Source organism: Sturnira hondurensis, unplaced genomic scaffold (assembly GCF_014824575.4).
Source record: "Sturnira hondurensis isolate 20B ecotype Veracruz unplaced genomic scaffold, ASM1482457v3 Scaffold0008860, whole genome shotgun sequence".
Classification (NCBI taxonomy): domain Eukaryota; kingdom Metazoa; phylum Chordata; class Mammalia; order Chiroptera; family Phyllostomidae; genus Sturnira; species Sturnira hondurensis.
The window spans coordinates 4686538-4702556 of record NW_028081491.1 but is presented as its reverse complement, the minus strand read 5'-3'; the positions used below and the strand labels follow the sequence as shown (position 1 = coordinate 4702556).

Sequence of the window (16019 nt, the reverse complement as noted above, 5' to 3'; positions counted from 1 at the left end):
GCTACACCAGCCAGGGCTAGACTTTAATAATATTTAAACTTCCTATGTTCACCTCTCAAATTAAGAATTAGAGCATGACCAATAATCTAGAAAGTCCATTGCCCCATCTCCTCTAGAAGTAACAGTTATACCAACTTTTGTTCTCTATCTACAAATGTGTGAAAAATTGCTTAGCTTTGAAATCTAAGTAGCAAACACAAAGCTAGCTGGGTAACAGAAGCTCAGTATTCTTAGTGCTAGATAAAGCTTTTCTGGAAAAGGTAAGCTGTAGAGAATTCCTGAGAAGTAATCTGACTTTGGTTTTGGGAAAAGTGAAGAGAAAGCTTCCGGAAATAGGGGGCTTATCCCATTTGGGGTATCTGCAGGGCTGTTTTGGGCCAGGACCTGGGTATCTTTGAAAAATATGAGCAGAGTAATGGACTGCTTTGAATTTCACTTTTCAAAGCTTACCATGCCTTATATCCAGCTGTTAGGCATGCATCAAACAAAGCACTTTGTGGGGTAAAATAAAAGTGCTGTGACAAACATGGAAGGAACATCAAAAATGTCATCTTGTGGTCAAAACAAATGAAATATAAATAAGAAATTGCATCAAGCTCACCTGATGTAATTCTCCAGTTAGAAAGTGTGTGGGGAGCTTTGTCCAGCAGAGTTCTCCTGGCCTCCATTGATGAGAATAAGTCTACCAAGATATGATCTGCTTGAGGAGGGAAGGCTGACCAGTCTCTCAGAGGAGAAAGGTGGTTAGCCCCTCTCTCATGGGCTTTTATTGAGTTTAGCTTGCATAGGGATGCATATTGAAGAAAGGAGGTATGGTTTACAGATAACATTTCTGGGATCATGGGTGGGGGTTTAAGTCAGGGTCTGGTAGATGGTGTGACTTCAATTGGCCATAAAACCTGGGGTAAAAAACTTATTTTGTGCTTGTACCCTTAACATTTAAATTGAAGGCATTCTCAGCAAAGCAGGTTTCATAGGACTTTATGCATTCTTTCTTAGGCCTGATTCCCTCCTACTGTGAACTGCCAGTTCTGGCACAGGGCTCACCCACCTTCAACATTATTTCAGACCTGAATCAGTTGAGGGAAGCAAGGCAGTCAAGATATTAGGAAACTTTTTACAGATAGAGTAAGGACCCAGGCTATGATAGCACCGAGGGATGAAGGTCTTTCGTCTCTTCTCCACAATTCCACAATTCCTTCTCTGATGGCCCCTTTGCAACTGTGCCTGGCTTAGGTTGTTCCTTTCTTGAGGAGTCTTACTCATCATTGACTATCCAGCCATCCTCCAGGGGCCAAGCAGGGTGAACTAAAGGGGGCAGAGGCTGGGGGGGTAAGTTTTGTCTTTTTAATGGCTTATGGGCCCAAGGTACCCTAGCCATGGGGCCTTTTCACCTGTCAGTGGGGTAATAGAGCTCCTGACACCAGGCAGGATGGTTCTCAATAAAAAAGATAAAATAACAACAAGAATTTTGGCAATGATTACTTTACTTTTTCTGGATCATGCTGGTCCAATCCGGACTGGTTGCTTTCTATGTTTGGGGCCCTGCTGATGTGTGGGATGTCCCTTCCCATCATTTTGGGGGCTGCATTATGCATTGCTATACTTCTGACTTCCTGCATCTCATGTCTTTTCTCCTGGTTGACACTGTCATTCTGGTTGAGCATATTCCTCAGTTGGTTCTGGAGGAAAGGAGCATGGTACCTGTGTGTCTGAAAATATTCTGTACTTGACTTGGTTGGTAGTGTGTCTGCATATAGAAGTCCAAGATGTCATTTTCATAGTTTTGAGGGCATGGGCCCATTGTCGTCTAGTTACTGATAAATCTGGTGCCATTCTGATTCATATCTTGTGTGAGTGACCTGTCTTCTCTTCCAAATATGTTGTGGAATATTTTCTTTGCCTATGGTTTGTTAAATTTCACAATGCAGTGTTTTTATGTAGGACTATTTTCATTCATTGTGTTAGGCATGTTTTCAATCTGAAAACTCATGTTCTGTGAGATATTTGTTCAAAATTAGGAATAAAATTCTATGTAGTTTAAGATGCTTTTGTTTTGAGAGTAAACTGATATTTTATAAGACTTTAAAAAAATCCTCACTTGGGGATATGTTTATTGATTTTAGAGAAAGAGTAAGAGAAAAAGAGAACATGAAAGAAACATCAATGTGAGAGAAATATCAGTCATTTTCCTCCAATTTGTACCCTGACTAGATATTGAACCTACAACCTAGGTATATGCCCTCACTAGGGATTGAACTTGCAACATCTTGGTGTACAGGATGATATTCTAACCAACTGAGCCACCTGGCCAGGGCTGGTATTTTATTTTTGTATCTTATTCCATTTTTATCTGTGTAGTATTGTTGCTATCTTACAACTATTTTTCAGGTCATAAAAATAATACCTGTTATTCAAATTGCAGTGTACAGCATCCCTCCATGTCACAGTTTTGGTTTTCTTTTGATTACCACTTTTTTCTGTTGTCACCCTCATCTTGAGCAAAGGCTTTTCCGGTGCCAAGCATGGCTCCCTGAATTCATGAAAAGAACCAGATAAAATGCACAGTTGTATGGTGTATTTTAGGAGTCAGAATATAGGGCAGGTACCACAGTGAAAAACATTTCATGAGCTGGCTGGTTTATCTTACTTGTCACTGCACCAGACTCTGAATGTTGGCACTTCTGATGTCTGGGGCTCCAATGAACTACTGTCCTGTGAGAAGCTCTAGAATAATGATAGGTCTACAGAGAAAACAGCCACTCAGCCCTCCTGACTGCTCACATATCTGGAAAATGAAACACACTCTTTATTTTGCTCTATACACCCCAACAAAAAGCTGGTCATGAAGCAGTCCTTGCTAAGAATTTATCAACTCCTAACACACAGTCATTTTAAAGCTTTCTCTAGAGATTGTGTCACCAGAGGAGGTCACCCTTGCAAAATAGTAAGAAGTTTAATGTATACATATTATGCATTTTTTCTCTTGAAAATTAGCATTTGTCTTTAGTATGTATTCCCACTGAGTGTGTAGTAACTGATCTGAATTTGGGGATTTTTGAAGGGCCCATCGTCCAGCAAGTTCTGTAGAGTGAAGTGCCCTAGGATGGCAACTGTGACCTACACCTACATCCCCAGCCTAGGGACAGAGTTGGGTCTAGGGAGGAGAAACTCTTCTGGGTGGAAGTGGGGCTTTCTGAACTGCGAGTGGAGGTGGAAGAAGGTAATGCTTTTGTGGATATGCATAGACCGAAGGTGACGTGTTTAATTCCTTGGGTGTTTTTTGTCAAACTATGGGGGAAATAACATTTGGCCCACTGTTTAAACATTTCCCTCTTCTGTATTGAAGTTTCTTTTAGCAATTTGTCAGATGCACCTTGTAGATATGTTAGCTTGCTACAGCACATTCCCCAGGGGAGCCTAAGGGAGACCTGGCAAGGGGAAGATGGGCAGCTTCTCATGGGGCTGAGCCTGCTCTAGGTGACCAAGGAGGTTACCACCAGCTTGGGGGTGGATAACAGGCACCCACAAGAGGACAGGATCCATCAAAGGGGGTCTCAGCCTCATTGTGCTGTCAGCTGAATGGGCCTGGGAAGTCACCGGTAAGAACAAAGGTGCCAACTCAGGGAATGGACTGCTGATCATTTCAGCAGCTACCTTGTTTGGGCTGTATTAAAAAATTTGACATATCTGTAGGTATTATCTATCTCCCACTGTAAATTTTGTCTTTCTTGTGCTTGGACCATCCCAGTCTCACTGTCAACGGAGCCAAAAATCACTTTCTCAAACCCAAGCTGCCCATCAATGTGGTCAGGTGGTCAGGCATGCAGTCTATGGGGATGTGCTGAAGACACAAATGCCCTGCTTGTTGTAAGCCCAATAAGGGCAGGTGAGGCCAAAATGCAGCCTGCCTTGCTTGCCAATGTGACCAGAGTGGGGGCTATATAATACACCTGACAAGCTCAGGGGGAACATGGCAAGATTGACAAGCTCCGTGACAGAAAGTACCCTTGCAGGATGGTATGACCACAAATTCCTAACTGGTGATGGCAGGTAGTCATGCCCCAGGCCTATAGCTTCTTTAGCAAAGGTCAGTCTTTACTTAAGTGAGTCCTGTTCATTGTTCTTAAGCATCTAGGATAATATACCTTTGAAATGCAAGAGGAATTTTCTTTTCCAGACCCCTTGAAGGCATAACCTCCAGCACAAGAGCACAAGACTGTGAGACTCCTCATTATCTTGTCTCCTGTGTATAATCTCTATGTACTGGAAACATTAAATTTTAACCATCCTGTACCCACCAATGTAAAAAAAGTATATTTTATCCATTTTGTTCTTTATCTCATCTTAGATATTTCCCTGCTTTGCTTTCTCCCACCTTAATCTAACACAAATGGATTTCATGTAATGTTCCTTAGGTATTCTTTGATTATTATTTTTTAAAAATTATTTTATTGTTGTTAAAGTACAGTTGTCTGCATTTACACCCAACTACTACCCCCAACCCCAGACAACCCCACCTCCTTCCCAATTCCACCCCGCCTTGGTTTTGTCCATGTGACCTTTATAGTTATTCCTGAAAACCCTTCCCCCCTTCTCCCCATTATCCCCTCTCATCTCTCCTCTGTTTACTGTCAGATTGTTCCTAATTTCAATGTATCCAGTTATATTATGCTTGCCTGTTTGTTTTGTTGATTAGGTTCCAGTTAAAGGTGAGATCATATGGTATTTGTCCCTCACTGCCTGGCTTATTTCATTTAGCATAATGCTCTCGAGTTCCATCTATGCTGTCGCAAAGGGCAGAAGCTCCTTCTTTCTTTCTGCTATGTAGTATTCTATTGTGTACCACAGTTTTTTGATCCATTCATTTGCTGATGGGCACTTAGGTTGCTTCTAGTACTTGGCTATTGTAAATTGTGCTGCTATGAACATTGTGGTATGTAGGTTCCCTTGGATTGCTCTTTTCAGGGTTCTTAGAATATAATCCCAGCAATTCCATTGCTGGCTTAAAAGGCAGTTCCATTTTTAGTTTTCTGAGAAAATTCCATATTGTTTTCCACAGTCGCTGCTCCAGTCTGCATTCCCACCAGTAATGTACTAGGGTTCCTTTTTCTCCACATCCTCTTCAACACTTGTTTGTTGATTTCTTTATGATGGCCACTCTGACCAGTGGGAAGTGGTATCTCATTGTGGTTATAATTTACAGCTCTCTGATACCTAGTGATGCTGAGCATCTTTTCATATGTTTCTGAGCCCTCTGTATGTCCTCCTTGGAGAAGTGTCTGATGAAGTCTTTTGCTGACTTTTAATTGGGGTTTTTGTCTTCCTGGAGTAGAGTTGTGTGAGTTCTTTATATATTTTGTAGATCAAACCTTAATCTGAGGTATTATTGGCAAATATGTTTTCCCATATAGTTGGGTTCTTTTTCATTTTAATGCTGTTTTCTTTAACCATACAGAAGCTTTTTAATTGTGATGGGATCCCATTTGTTTATTCTTTCCTTTATCTCCCTTGCTTTAGGGGACATATCAGTGAAGATGTGGAATGTCTGAGATTTCCCCACCAAAGTTTTCCTCTAGGACTTTTATGGTGTCATGACTTATATTTAAGTCTTTCATCCACCTTGAGTTTATTTTTGTGTATGGTGTAACTTGGTGATTGAGTTTCATTTTTTTCATGTAGCTGTCCAGATCTTCCAACACCATTTGTTGAAGAGGTTATTTTTACTTCATTTTATGCTTCTTCCCCCTGTGTCAAATATTAATTGACCATAGAGACTTGAGTTTATTTCTGGGCTCTCTATTCTGTTCCTTTGGTACATGTGTCTCTTCTCATGCCAGTCCCAAGACGTTTGGATTACATTGGACTTGTAATACTTGTAATTAGGTATTGTGATCCCTCCTACTTTGTTCTTTCTCAAAATTGCCTTAGACTTTTGGGGTCATTTATGGTTCCATATAAAACTTTGAAATGGAGACTTCTGCCAAGATGGAGGCATAGGTGAAAACACTGTGCCTTCTCCCACAACCAAGTTTGAATACAACAAAGGTTTAGTAAACAAAGACACAGCCAAAGAACAGAAAATTGAACTATACAGAAGTCTGACAACAACGAACCATTCAACCAGGACTGATAAACGAGCAGAGGAGTGAGCAGTGAGATGGACCGCACGGCCCCCGGCGCGGCTGGAGGTGGCAGAGAGAGCCGCCATTGCTCCTCTTTGACCCCACCCCCACATACAGTGTCACAAGCCAGCAACCGAGTTGCCCCGCCCTAGTCAACACCTAGGGCTCTGCTCCTCATACATAACAGGCACAAACAGTCCAAAATATGGCTCAAGAAGAACTCAAAGCCCCAGGGCCAGTAACTCTAAGCAAAAAAGAAATAGCAAACCTCTCACATGCACAGTTCAAAATACTGGAGATCAGGATGCTCACAGAACTGGTTGATTATAGTCACAAATTAGAGGAACATATGAAGGCTAAACTAATTGAAATGAAGGGAGATGGCCAGGAAACCAATAGCGATGGAAAGGAAACTGGGACTCAAATCAATGGAATGGACCAGAAGGAAGAACAAAACATCCAACCAGAAAGGAATGAAGAAATGAGAATTCCAAAAAAATGAGGAGAGGCTTAGGAACCTCCAGGACATCTTTAAACGTTCCAACATCCGGATTATAGGGGTACCAGAAGGGGAAAAGAAACAGCTGTGAGTGGAAGACATATTTGAACAAATAATAAAGGAGAACTTCCCCAGTCTGGCAAAGGAAATAGGCTTCCAGGAAATCCAGGAAGCTCAGAGAGTCCCAAAGAAGTTGGACCCAAGAAGGAACACACCAAGGCACATCATAATTACACTAGCCAATATTAAAATGAAGGAGAGAATCCTAGAAGCAACAAGAGATAAGGGGACAGTCACCTACAAAGGAGTACCCATCAGACTGTCAGCGGATTTCTCAAAAGAGACCTTACAGGCAAGAAGGGGCTGGAAAGAAGTATTCCAAGTCAGGAAATCCAAAGACCTACATCCAAGATTGCTCTATCCAGCAAAGCTTTCTTTTAGAATGGAAGGCCACATAAAGTGCTTCTCAGATGAGATCAAATTCAAGGAGTTCATCATCACCAAGCCCATATTCTATGAAATGATAAAGGGACTTATCTAAGAAAAAGAAGATGAAAAATATGAACAGTGAAAGGACAGCAAACTCACAGTTATTAACAGCCACACCTAAAACAAAAGGAAACCAAGAGGACAGATAGATCAGAAGCAGAACCATAGAAAGGAAGATCACATGGAGGGTTAGCAACAAGGGAGAGGGAGGAGGAGAAGGGGGGAGAAGGTACAGAAAATATCATAGGCNTATTTTCTGTACCTTCTCCCCCCTTCTCCTCCTCCCTCTCCCTTGTTGCTAACCCTCCATGTGATCTTCCTTTCTATGGTTCTGCTTCTGATCTATCTGTCCTCTTGGTTTCCTTTTGTTTTAGGTGTGGCTGTTAATAACTGTGAGTTTGCTGTCCTTTCACTGTTCATATTTTTCATCTTCTTTTTCTTAGATAAGTCCCTTTATCATTTCATAGAATATGGGCTTGGTGATGATGAACTCCTTGAATTTGATCTCATCTGAGAAGCACTTTATGTGGCCTTCCATTCTAAAAGAAAGCTTTGCTGGATAGAGCAATCTTGGATGTAGGTCTTTGGATTTCCTGACTTGGAATACTTCTTTCCAGCCCCTTCTTGCCTGTAAGGTCTCTTTTGAGAAATCCGCTGACAGTCTGATGGGTACTCCTTTGTAGGTGACTGTCCCCTTATCTCTTGTTGCTTCTAGGATTCTCTCCTTCATTTTAATATTGGCTAGTGTAATTATGATGTGCCTTGGTGTGTTCCTTCTTGGGTCCAACTTCTTTGGGACTCTCTGAGCTTCCTGGATTTCCTGGAAGCCTATTTCCTTTGCCAGACTGGGGAAGTTCTCCTTTATTATTTGTTCAAATATGTCTTCCACTCACAGCTGTTTCTTTTCCCCTTCTGGTACCCCTATAATCCGGATGTTGGAACGTTTAAAGATGTCCTGGAGGTTCCTAAGCCTCTCCTCATTTTTTTGGAATTCTCATTTCTTCATTCCTTTCTGGTTGGATGTTTTGTTCTTCCTTCTGGTCCATTCCATTGATTTGAGTCCCAGTTTCCTTTCCATCGCTATTGGTTTCCTGGCCATCTCCCTTCATTTCAATTAGTTTAGCCTTCATATGTTCCTCTAATTTGTGACTATAATCAACCAGTTCTGTGAGCATCCTGATCTCCAGTATTTTGAACTGTGCATGTGAGAGGTTTGCTATTTCTTTTTTGCTTAGAGTTACTGGCCCTGGGGCTTTGAGTTCTTCTTGAGCCATATTTTGGACTGTTTGTGCCTGTTATGTATGAGGAGCAGAGCCCTAGGTGTTGACTAGGGCGGGGCAACTCGGTTGCTGGCTTGTGACACTGTATGTGGGGGTGGGGTCAAAGAGGAGCAATGGCGGCTCTCTCTGCCACCTCCAGCCGCGCCGGGGGCCGTGCGGTCCATCTCACTGCTCACTCCTCTGCTCGTTTATCAGTCCTGGTTGAATGGTTCGTTGTTGTCAGACTTCTGTATAGTTCAATTTTCTGTTCTTTGGCTGTGTCTTTGTTTACTAAACCTTTGTTGTATTCAAACTTGGTTGTGGGAGAAGGCACAGTGTTTTCACCTATGCCTCCATCTTGGCGGAAGTCTCAATAAAATATATTTTAAAAATAAATTTAAAAAATACAAAAAACTTTGAAATGTTTGTTCTATATCTGTGAAGTATGTCATTGGTACTTTAATAAAGATTACATTGAATTTATAAATTGCTTTGAGCAGTATGGACATTTTGATTATGTTAATTCTTGTAATCCATGAGCATTACAGATGCTTCCATTTGTTTGTGTCTTCCTTGATTCCTGTCTTCAGTGTTGTGTAGTTTTCTGAGTACAGGTCTTTTACATTCTTGGTTGGGTTTATTCCTAGGTACTTTATTTTTCTTATATCAAATGACTTTTTTCCTGATTTCTATTTCTGATATGTCATTGTTTGTGTACAAAAATGCCTTTGATTTCTGCATATTTACTTTGTATCTTGCTGTTTTGCCAAATTCACTTATTAGGTGGAGTAGTTTTTTGATGGAGTCTATAGAATTTTCTATGCACACTGTCATGTGATCTCTAAACAATGAGAGTTTTGCTTCCTACTTTCCAATTTGGATTCCTTTTATTTGTTTTTATTGGCTGACTTCTGTGGCTAGGACTTCCAATACTACGTTGAATAGGAGTGGTGAGAGCAACATCCTTGTCTTGTTCCTGATCTTAGTGGAAAAGCTCTAAGTTTTTGCCCATTGAGAATGATGTTGGCTGTACATGTCTCATATAGAACCCTTATAATATTGAGGAATGCTCCTTATATTCCCTCTGCTGAGTGTTTTTATCATGAATGGGTGCTGTACCTTATTAAATGCTTTTTCTACATCTATTGATATGATCATGTGATTTTTATCTTTCCTTTTGTTTATATGATGTATTACATTTATTGATTTGCAAATATTGTACTATCCTTGAATCCCTGGGATGAACCCCACTTGATCATGGTGTATGATCTTTTTAACATATTGCTAAATGCTGTTTGCTGATAATTTGTTGAGGATTTTAGCACTATGTTCTTCAGTGATATTGGTCTGTAGTTTTCTTTCTTTGTTATGTCTTTATCTGGATTTTGCATTAGAGCAATGGTGGTTTCATAAAAAGAGTTTGGAAGTCTTCTTGGATTTTTAGGAATAGTCTATAAAGGATAGGGGTTAACTCTTTCTTCAGTGACTTGTAGAATTCTCCTGTGAAACTGTCTAGTCGAGGGCTTTCGTGTGTTGAAAGATTTTTGATTACCACTTCAATTTTGTCAGCTGTTATTTGTTTGTTCAGACTTTCAGTTTCTTCTTCATTGAGTTTTGGAAGATTATATATTCCTAGAAATTTTTCAATTTCAGCTGGGTTTTCAAATTTCTTGGCACATAGTTCCTCATAGTACTTTCTTACAATTCTTAGTATTTCTCTGGTATCAGTTGTAATCTCTCCCCTTTTATTTCTGATTGTGTTTGTTTGGGTCCTCTCTCTTTTTTTTCTTGTTGAGTCTGCTTAAAGGCTTGTCAATCTTGTTTATCTTTCAAAAAACCAGCTCCTGCATTTATTGAACCTCAGAATTATGCTTTTCATCTCTATGTCATTTAATTCTGCTCTAATATTGGATATTTTCTTTCTTCTACTTGCTCTGGGCTTTCTTTGTTGTTCTTCAAGATCTTGTCAGTGTAGAGTTAGGTTGTTTTATTTTGAAATGTTTCTTTTTTTATTTTTAGGTGGACCTGTATTGCTATGAACGTCCCTCTCAGGACTACCTTCAATTCCCCAGGTTTTGGATTGTTGTGAGTTCATTTTAATTTGTTTGCAGATAATTTTGATTTCTTCCTTGATATCATTCTTAACCCTTTCATTGTTTGATAGCATGTTATTTGATCTCCATGATTTTGAGTGTTTTTGAGTTTCATTTTTTTTTTGAAGTTGGTTTCTAGTTTCATTCCATTGTGGTCAGAGAAAATGTTTGATATGATTTCAATTTCCTTGAACTTGTTGAGACTTTTTTTGTGTCCTGTCATGTGGTCTATCTTTGAAAATGTTCCATGTGCATTTGAAAAAATGTGTATTGTGCTTCTTTTGGATGAAAGACTTTATATCTATTTGTTAAGTCCATTTGATAGAGGACATTGTTCAGTGCCACAATATCTTTGTTGATACTTTGTTTGAAAGATCTGTCCATTTTTGACAGTGGGGTGTTAAAATTTTCTAGTATAATTGTGTTGCTGTCAATATCTTTCTTGAAGTACTCCAAGGTTTTCTTTATGTACTTGGATGCTTGTATGTTGGGTACAGATATATTTACAATGTTTATGTCTTCCTAATGGATTCTTTCCTTGATTGTTATGAAGTGACCTTCTGGGTCTCTTTTTGTGGCCCTTTTCTTGAAGTCTATTTTGTCTGATATGAGTACTAGTACCCTGGCTTTTTTTCTTGTCCATTTGCTTGGAATATTTGTCTCCAGCCTTTCACTTTCAGCCTGTGTAGGTCTTTTGTTCTGAGGTGGGTCTCTTGTAGGCAGCATATGTGTGGGTCATGATTTCTTATCCATTAAGCTATTCTGTGTCTTTGATTGGAGCATTTAATCCACTTACATTTAAGGTTATTATTGACAGGTACTTATTCATTGCCATTTTTTGTACCTGTCTCCCTATCTCTCTCACTCTTTTCCTTCCTTTTTTTAAAGTAGACAATTTAGTATTTCTTGCAGAGCTGATTTGGAGGAGGTGTATTCTTGAAGGCTTCTTTTGTGTGCAAAATTCCTCATTTGTCCTATTTTAATTGAAAGCCTTCCTGGATAAAGTAGTCTTTGTTGCCGGCCTTTGTTTTTCATTACTTGGAATATTCCTTGCCATTTCCTTTTGGCTTGGAGTGTTTCCATTGAGAAGTCAGCTGCTAGTCTTATTGGGGCTCTCTTGAATGTTACTTCCTATTTCTCACTTGCTGCCTTTAAGAATCTCTTTTTATCTTGGAATTTTACTATTTTAATTATGCTGAGTCTTAAAGTGGGCCTTTTGGGGTTCCTCTTGATTGGGACTCTTTGTGCTTCCTGGATTTGTGTAACTTTTTCTCTCATCAAATTAGGGAAGTTTTTCATCGTTACTTTTTCAACAAGGTTTTCTATCCCTTGCTGTTCTTCTTCTCTTTCTGGTATCCTTATTATATAGACATGATTACATTTTATGTTGTCCTGCCATTCCCTTAAGAGCTTTTTGCTCTTTCAGAGTCTGTTTTTTGTTTCTTGGTCTTTCTGGGTGTGTTTTTCTACCTTGTCCTCCAGGTTGCTGATTTGATCCTCTGCTTCATTTACCTGCTTTTTATTTCTTCTACTTTGTTCTTCAATTCTGAAATTGTATTCTTCATTTCCTATTGGCTCATGTTGATAGTTTCTATTTCTTCTTCCATGTGGATATAGTTTGCAGTGAGTTCATTGTAGTTTCCCTGTAGTTTCCAGTAATTCTCTGTGAGCTCATTGAGCTTCCTTATATCCACTGCTTTGAACTCAATATCTAATAGTTGACCTGCCTGTATTTCATTTACCATTTTTCTTAGGCTTCCCCCTTTCCTTTCATTAGGGGTTTGTTTCTTTGTCTTCGTATTTTTTGTGAGACTCTTCTTGTTAGCCTCTTCTTCTAAAACTGATTTGTTCTGACTCCCTTGGTTGATGGTGTGAACTTTTATGGTAGGAGATGTGTGAGATTCAATGGTGCAGTCTCCTGATCTCCTGAGCTTGCTGGTCTTGGGCTGTCATTTATGTTGGCTCTCTGTATGTCTTTGGGTTTGAGTGTTGTTGGGTCTTTCTTTGGTGGGTCCTTCCCTCCAGCTGATAAACTGAGGGTCACTTCACCCACCACATCTTGTATTCTGTTGTGCAGGTGTGGACAGTTGTGTTGAGGATAGTTGTTCTTTCTGTATGAGGTTCTGAGGCTTCTCTCTCACTATTGTTCAGTTGTTTTTTTTGGGGGGGGGTATTTTTTTCAGTGTTTAGTTGTAATTCATTATTTATCCTGGTTGGAGGTTACTTTAACTTACCCTCACTACTTCACCTTCTTCTGTCATTATTTGTTGGTGATTCCTTTGTTGGTGGGTTCCCTCTTCCAGTAGGTATTCTGGTGATCACAGCTCCCACCCACTCTTTATGTGATCAGTTGTAGGGGAAATGCAAAATGGATTAAGACAGTGGGAAAGTATTCTATGGGACTTAAAATACTAACCCATAGAGAAGAGATAGGCGATCCTTTGGATCAGTATAGTGAACTGTGATATGTCACCCAACTAGTCACTTTTTAGACAGGGTGGAAAAAAGATAAAGACTCTTGGGGTTGGAGGATTGTGAGTTAGATCCAGAAAGCAGTGAGCTTGTGGGAGGTCAGATCATGAGATATTGTGAGAGTAAAAAATAGAAAATGGGTGTGGTGTACAAGTGAATAGAGTTAACCACAACAGTAATTAAGTTGTAGAAGACAGTGAAATGAGCTAAGATCCAGGAGGAGTGCTGTGTAATATTTACAGTTATATAGAACAACAATTATTTACAATAATACTGGAGCAACAATCATATGACAGAAACCCCATGATTTGAATAACAAGAATAGGTAGTGCATGACCTAGATTAGTGTGCTGTTGGAATACAAGTGAAGTGAAAGAAGGAAAATTAAAAATACACTATGAAAGAGAGAACAAGGAAAACCAGTCAGACTATGCACTTAAATAAGAAAATGAATAAAACTAAACAGAAAGAAGATAAATATAAAGAAACTAATAAAATAAAAGAAGTAAAACAATGAAAAAATAATACAAATAAACAATAACATGCAAGTTTTCTGGAATAGCAAAGTGAAATTCGTCTCAGTTTCTCAGTGTTTGGGAATGACCACTCTTTGAGTCTGCCTCTGGTCCCTTCACAGCTCCAGGTCTTATTGTCTCACTTGTTGGGGGAAAAAAGAGAGAGAAAAAAAATAAGTAAAATTTAAACAGAGCCTCCTTCTGGCTTTAAGCTAGCCAGGGGAGTTCTTATGATCTTCCTGGCTGCAGCAAGCTGAGAGTGGTTGGGTTTCGCTTTTCTCCTTTTCTGTGGTTTTGCACAGGTTGGGGGCCTATTCTGAGCTGTGCTCTTCACAAGTTGCCCAGCTTCCAGCCCAGTTCCTCAGTTTGCTGCTGTGCCCCTAGTCCCCTTCTGTGCCAGGCTTATGCCTTCAGCCCACCAGTTGTGCTGTCCTTGAGGTACACCAATTAGGGGCAACTCACACACCACCCTCTGGCTCTTTGCTGTCCTAGGTGCTAGGCATGCTGAAAGTCTTTTCAGAGTGGTCTGGCTCCCCCCCACAGTCAAGTTTTTCTAGGGACTGCGGAATCCCTGAGCCTTGCTGCTCTCCTTTGCTGAGGGTGCCTCTGCCTTCCTCTTAGAGAGTCAGTCCAGCACCACAAGGCAGCAGGCTGCTAGGGAGGCTGATGGGTCTGAGTGTGCAGCCTCTGCTGCTGCTGCAGCAGCAGGGGCACAGCCATGGGAGTGGTGGGGTGGGCTGTGCACCACTGGGGCCGTGGGCAGGGGCACGAGGTCTCCACTGGTGTGGTGGTGGCTGGGTCTGGCATGTGCCTCTGGGGCCACCCTCCACTGCTGTGGCTGGGGGAAGGGCAGGGGCATGGCTGCTTTGGGAGAATTCCCTAAATAGCCACCAAGAGCCCCCTCCTGTGCCTTTTAAAAAATTCTTCCTGCTCAAGCCTGCTGCTCAGCCTTTCACACAGCCCAACTTTCCAACCAGACTGGAGGATACCCAGGTCAGGGTCCATTACAACCCAACTCTTCTCCCTTCTCCAGGAATCACCTGGCTCCCCAATTTTTCTGGTAATGACCCAGCCAGTGTCCACAGTCTCTGTGGGTGCACACTGCCCCTGTGCATTTGCCACTTCATCTTTATTTCCCCAGCAACTTCAAGCACTCAGGTCCATCCTGGTGCTGCTCTATCCTCCCTGTTGGCAGGGGAGGGAGTTGTTGACCTGGCTCTCTTCCAAGACTCTTGTGGCAGGACAGGGTGGTCCTGGGGCTGCAGCCACCATGGCCTCACATTGGTCCCAGGGACCTTATTGTCCCAAAGTATTCTCCTTACCATCTGATTTTTCAATGTCCTCTACAATTTTGGCCTCCAGCCTTCAAATATCCTGGGATTCCATTTGCTGTTCATTCTATCCCTCAGAAGATTGGCTAGGTGTTCCACCTGTGCACAGTGGGGATCAGACTCCACTCCCACCTATTTCACCACCATTTTCAACCAGAAAGAATTTCTTCTTCAATTCTAAATGCATAAGAAGAACTGCAAAACTGCCATGCTCTGGAGCATTTTCTCATTATGTTGAGATCTTGTTTCTGGGCATGTCCTGAAATTTTTGGTTCAAATAAACTCATGAACTTTTTCTATTGGTTTGGAAATTCTTTTGGTGACACCAGGCTGTGGGCCCTAGTTGGGGAGCCCTGGTTGAATGGAAGATTTTACTAGTTTGCCTTTCTAGGAGAGAATATCACTTCCTAATTCATGCAAGTGTCCTTTTTGAACTAGTGAGGCCCTGTGAGAACAGGATCAGGGCAATGGAGTGGTGGGGAGCTTGCCCTGCACTGGTCTCCACTGTGTGGACAGCCAAGATATGCTCAGGGTTGTAGTACAACAGAAGGTATATCTGTTCTCTGTCCTCAGTGCTGGGAACAGAGTTCCTAAAACCTAGGGGCTTCCTAAGTGGTGTTATATTTATTTTTATTATTCATCTATATTTTAAGGCTTTAAAAACCCTTCCCACACTCCTATAAACCTTTCCCACTCTCTTATTATCCTTCCCCACACTCTTATAAACACTTCATATGCTCTTTAACACTTTCTACACTCTTAAACCTGCATAATTTTAACAACATATAAAATTCTATATAGGTACTCACCAGTGAAGTATATATACTACAACTTGAATGATGAAGATCATGAATTATGTAGCTGTGCAGTACTGATGGCAATGAAGGTGATGATGATGAGATGAATGTACTGCACAGCCAAGAAGAGCATTACAGCTCTTCTGAAGGCACCACTTCATCAGATGCTTCATCAGGTGCTGCAGTATCTTTGCCCTGGGCCATAACTTCTATCTCCACTAAAGGCATAGGCGTAACTGATCTCTTCGTCTGAGTGATGAACATAGTTATGGGGAGTTGCTAGCACTGTTTTTATCCGGAGAGGCAGTTTCTCCATGCAGAGAAATGCTCTTGAGTCCACAGCATCTCTGAAATCTGTCATACCAGCCCTTGTTGGCACTGAATGGGGTTGCTCTGGTGGGAGAACCACTCGATGGTTCTGCTTCTGCTTTGCGGTACT

The 16019-nt window shown here is 40.9% G+C and overlaps 1 pseudogene; it reads right to left on the bottom strand.

Moving 5' to 3' along the window:
- LOC118993698 (beta-arrestin-2-like) overlaps positions 1 to 15808 on the bottom strand; it is a 30043-nt pseudogene extending 14235 nt beyond the window's left edge.
- Between the last annotated feature and the right edge of the window lie 211 nt (positions 15809 to 16019).